The 5,810-nt window shown below is 40.4% G+C and overlaps 1 non-coding gene across 1 annotated transcript; it reads left to right on the top strand.

Moving 5' to 3' along the window:
• The first annotated feature begins 4,236 nt into the window (after positions 1-4,236).
• Positions 4,237-4,343, top strand: LOC148292297 (small nucleolar RNA R71). Its single transcript, XR_015827230.1, has one exon. It is a non-coding gene; the product is annotated as a small nucleolar RNA R71 (small nucleolar RNA).
• Positions 4,344-5,810: the final 1,467 nt, after the last annotated feature.

Genomic DNA, 5,810 nt, shown 5'->3' with positions numbered 1-5,810 from the left:
TCAAGTATGTGCTTAATCTCCCTATTGCTTATCTCAACCTGCCCACTAGTTTGAGGATGGTAGGGTGTTGCCACCTTATGCTTGATTCCATACTTCTTCAAGAGTGCTGCAAAAGCTTGGTTAACAAAATGGGAGCCACCATCACTAATGATTGCTCTTGGTGTGCCAAACCTTGTAAAAATATTTCCTCTGAGAAAACTGATCACAATCTTAGCATCATTAGTTCTAGTGGCAATGGCTTCCACCCATTTGGAAACATAATCGACAGCAACTAATATATATTCAAATCCATAAGAAGTAGGAAAAGGGCCCATGAAATCAATTCCCCAAACATCAAATATATCAATGACTAAGATATTAGTGAGAGGCATCTGATTTCTAGCATGCAAATTACCCATCCGTTGGCATCTATCACATGAAGCACAAAATGTATAAGCATCCTTAAAAAGGGTAGGCCAAAAGAAACCTGATTGTAGCACTTTGTTGGCAGTCTTCTTTGCTCCAAAATGGCCTCCGCATGCATGGGAGTGACAAAACTCTAGAATGCTCTTAAAATCACCTTCAGGCACACACCTTCGAATTACTTGGTCCGGACAATGCTTGAATAGGTATGGATCATCCCAAAAGTAGTATCTTGCTTGTTTCCTAAGCTTGTCACGTTGGAATGTAGATAACCCTGTAGGGAGTTCGTTAGTGCATAAGTAGTTAACAATATCAGCAAACCAAGGCAATGGATTAAGAGAATTCAAAGCACAAATAGAGAAGAGTTGCTCATCAGGGAAGCTTTCACGCAATGGCAGTGAATCCTCCTCTTCATTAGATACATGCACCAATCTACTCAAGTGATCAGCCACCACATTCTCACTTCCTTTCTTATCTTTTATCTCCAAGTCAAACTCTTGCAACAAGAGGATCCATCTAATGAGGCGTGGCTTGGCATCCTTTTTAGCTAACAAGTATTTCAATGCTGCATGATCAGTGTAAACAATGACCTTGTTAGTAATCAAATAAGATCTGAACTTCTCTAAAGCAAATATGACAGCTAATAACTCCTTCTCTGTGGTGGAATAGTTGAGTTGGGCATCGTTGAGGGTTCTACTAGCATAGTAGATGGCATGTGGCTTCTTATCAACTCGCTGCCCCAAAACAGCTCCAACAGCATAATCTGAGGCGTCACACATCAGTTCAAAAGGCAAGCTCCAATCCGGTGGCATAATGATTGGGGCAGTTGTGAGCATCATTTTCAAAGCATTGAAAGCATTCTCACAGTTTTGATCAAACACAAAATCCATGTCCTTGGCAAGGAGATTGCACAAAGGCCTTGCAATCTTAGAAAAATCTTTAATGAAACGCCTATAGAAACCTGCATGGCCAAGGAAAGAACGTACTTCTTTGACAGAAGTAGGTGAGGGCATAGAAGCAATCAAATCAATCTTAGCTTTATCTACCTCAATTCCATTACTAGAGATGACATGACCAAGAACTATGCCTTGGTTAACCATAAAATGACATTTTTCCCAATTAAGCACAAGGTTATTTTGTTCACATCTAGCCAACACCTTAGATAAGTTATGCAAACATTGATCAAAAGAATCACCAAAGACAGAGAAGTCATCCATGAATACCTCAATAAACCTTTCTACCATGTCGGAGAAAATGCTCATCATGCACCTTTGGAAAGTGGCTGGGGCGTTGCAAAGACCAAAGGGCATCCTCCTATAAGCAAAAGTACCAAAGGGACATGTGAAGGTTGTCTTCTCTTGATCTTCTGGGGCTATGGCGATTTGGTTGTAACCTGAATATCCATCAAGGAAGCAATAGTGGCTATGGCCAGCCAATCTCTCAAGCATTTGATCAATAAATGGAAGAGGGAAGTGATCCTTGCTTGTTGCTGTGTTGAGCTTCCTATAATCAATGCAAACTCTCCAGCCCGTGGTCATCCGTGTTGGTACAAGCTCGTTTGCTTCATTCTTCACCACTGTGATACCTGATTTCTTGGGGACAACTTGTATTGGGCTCACCCATTTACTGTCAGAAATAGGGTAAATAATACCAACATCTAAAAGCTTCATTACTTCTTTCCTTACCACCTCCTTCATGTTTGGATTGAGACGTCTTTGGGCATCCCTCTTAGGCACTGCATTGTCCTCCAATAGTATCCTATGCATGCACGATGTTGGGCTTATGCCTTTGATATCTGCAATGCTCCATCCAATCGCAGTTTTGTGCTCTTTTAGAACCCTCAAAAGCTTCTTCTCATCATTTGGTTCGAGGTGTGAGGCAATGATAACAGGTAGAGTCTCACTCTCACCTAAATAAGCATATTTAAGGTGTGTTGGCAATTGCTTTAATTCCAACTCCGGTGCCTGCACAATAGAAGGTAAAACCTTATTAGTAGGTGCGGGTAAAGATTCAAATTGGTTTGCATACCTCTTTCCCACTTCTATGTAGCTATCCATGCTGCAAACAAGCTCAAGAAGTAAAGGAGAGATCACAGCCTCTAATCTGTCCACTTCTTCTTTCCTTATGCTTTGTGTGATGCATGCTTCAATAGGCTCCAAATAACTCATTGGCAGTGCTTCTTTCACCATATTATCAATTGCATCAAGCTGGAAAACTTCATGCTCATCACTTGGAAACTTGGAGGCTTCAAACACTTTGAATGCTATTGTCTCATCAAACACGTTCATAGTCAATGTACCCTTCTTCACATCAATAATTGCACCGGCAGTTGCCATGAATGGACGACCAAGAATGAGTGGTAACTGATTGTCATGAATTGGTGCTTCTTCCATTTCCAACACCAAGAAATCAGCTGGCAAAATCAGCTCTTCTACTTTCACCAAAACATCTTCTAGAATGCCCCTAGGGTACCTGATAGTTCTATCTGCCAATTGAATGCTCACAGATGTGGCTTGCAACTCACCAAGGTTAAGTTTCTCATAAACATGATATGGCATAAGGTTAATGGATGCACCAAGATCAAGCAAAGCTTTTTGAAACTTAAAATCACCAACTATACAAGGTATAGAAAATGAACCTGGATCCTTTAGCTTTGGAGGTAGCTTTCTTTGTAAGACTGCACTAACCTCTTCACTTAATGCAACCTGTTCATGCTCTTTGAATCTCCTCTTGTTAGTGCATAGATCCTTCAAAAATTTTGCATATTTTGGAATCTGAGCAATGGCATTGAGCAATGGGATGTTGATTTGCACTTTCTTGAATATTTCCATTATCTCATCCAAGCCTTGATCTTTCTTTGACTTTGATAACCTGCTGGGAAAGGGTGCAATAGGCCTAAAAGCATTAGATGAAATTGGAACTTGATTAGCATTAGATGATACCTTAGGGCCTGTGCTCTTTCCAAGAGAATTGAGGGGCTGTTTGGTGGAACCTGTGGGCTGCCCTTGTGGTGGCTGAATGATCTCCACGTTTTCTCCATCTTCTTGCTCTTCATTGGCATCTCCAACCTTATTATCAACTTGTTTACCACTTCTCAAGATGTGCACTGCTTTAACTTGCTCATGATGCCTTGGATTCACCTCCGTTTGGCTTGGAAAAGTTCCGGATGCTCTATTGCTCATGGAGGATGCAATCTGCCCAACTTGCACTTCTAGTTTGTTCACTGCATTTTGAAGATTCTGATTGGTTTGCATCTGTTGCCCCATGAACTTCTTGAACATGTCTTGCAATTCTCCCATTTGATCACCCCTTTGCTCTTGTACTTGTTGGGGAGCTTGCTGGAATTGCCTTTGTTGTATTTGAAATCCTGGGGGAGGTCCTTGAGATTGTTGCACATTTGAATTATTGCTCCACCTGAAATTAGGATGATTTCTCCACCCCGGATTGTATGTGTTTGAGTAAGGATCATTCTGAGGATTCCTTCCTTGAAGGGCATTTGCTTGCTCTAGCATGTGCTTTGCAAAAGATTGGTCTTGAACTTCCTCTTTGCTTCCTAGAGGGCCAGTCACTGCCTGTTGAAGCAAAGAACACATAACATCAAGTTTTGCATTAATCTCATTATTAGTACTTACCTCAGAGACCACAGCTTTCATAGGAGCTCCTCTTCCTTTATTGTAGCTCCATTGTTGAGAGTTGGTACTCAAAGATTCAAAGAGAGTAAAAGCCTCATCTGCTGTTTTGTTCATCAGTCCTTCTCCACTTGTTGCATCTACCATCATCCTTTCGGAATCAAGCAAACCTTCATAGAAAGATTGCATTTGCATCCAACTCTCTATATTGTGGTGTGGGCAAGAACTCATCATCTCCTTGTACCTCTCCCAGCATTCATGAAAAGCTTCTCCTTCTCTTTGTGTGAAACCAAGAATTTCCTTTCTAATCTTGTTAGTCTTTTGAGCTGGAAAGAATTTCTGCAAAAACTTATTAGAAAGCTCATCCCAAGTACGAATTGAAGCATTAGGCAAAGAGTATAACCATGACTTAGCCTTATCTTTTAAACTGAATGGGAATAGCCTCATCTTAATCTGCTCATCATCAAGTCCTTGAATTTTGATTGTAGCACATATTTCAAAGAATTGCTTAACATGCATGTAAGGATCCTCAGTGGTATTACCATAATAAGTTGGAAGAAGATGAATCATACCACTTCTAAGCTCAAACCTGTCAATTGTGAGTTGAGGATAGACGATGCACGAAGGTTGATCAGTGACTTTGGGGATGGAAAATTCACGCAGGGGTTTCCTAGGTTGGACAACAAGCGCACCACCTCCTTCATCATTATTGTTGTTGTTTGGAATCTCTGCCATCTTGCTTGAACCTTCAGATTCGTAGCTCTCAGATTCAGCACTTAAAGAACTATAATTCCTCCTCAAACCAACACGTACAGCAAAAGTTCCTGGTGAAATTGGCTCAGAATCAGATTCGGACATATATGCACACACAAGAAACCAATTAGTGCCTTCAAATGGAGATAACAACTAAAAAGAAAAACAGAATACAGAAATAAAAACCAACGAAAACAAAAACAAAAACACTCAAAGTAATCTAACTATAGCACCATCGTTACCGGTTCCCCGGCAACGGCGCCAAAAACTTGTTGAGCCTATTCCTAACAACTAAAATGAGTTATTAAAAATAGAAACTTCAATTCTCGCAAGTGCACGAACCATTTATAGTATAGCTTATGAAATACGAGGTCGATCCCACGGAGAATGGTAACTTGGTTGCAAGTTAAACTACTTAGAATGATGGAAAAACTGAAAACAAAGAAACAAACTAACTAACAATTGGCAAGGTCTAGGACAGAATCCTAGCACCACACACGCACTCGAATGGGGGGTTTTTGTTGTTTAAATGAAAACAAGAGAATGAAATGGAAGTGCTGGAAGTAAACAATGGCAGCAATGAACAAGTTGTGAAACAATGATTGAGAAGTGTTAGAGCCTTGGAATCTACCACTAGTCTTCCTATCCAAGTTATGAATGCATAGAAATTGACTCAAGCTTCATTAACAATAGATTATCGCATACAAGCCTATGGTATCTAGGTGCAGGATGCATGATTCTCCTAAGGCATGTAATTGTGCATGGTATCTACACAACACGTGATCTCTAATATGCAACCTAAGCATGGTATCTACTTAGAATAAAGCATATAAGAGTCATTAAGTTCCTTGAGAATATGATAATCACACAAGTCCTAGAACATGGTATCTGTCCTAGTCAACCTATGGTTATTAACCCCTTGAATGATTCTTAGGCCATTCATGTGTTGCTTGTGAAAGGAGAGTAGAATTGGTGAATCTAAACCCCTTCCCAACCTGTGCTAGATGCATAAAATCCTAGTTAGCT

Source organism: Prunus avium, chromosome 8 (genome assembly GCF_965620075.1).
Source record: "Prunus avium chromosome 8, drPruAviu1.hap1.1, whole genome shotgun sequence".
NCBI lineage: Eukaryota > Viridiplantae > Streptophyta > Magnoliopsida > Rosales > Rosaceae > Prunus > Prunus avium.
The sequence above is the reverse complement of the archived record's forward strand: the minus strand, read 5'-3'. Positions and strand labels throughout refer to the sequence as shown.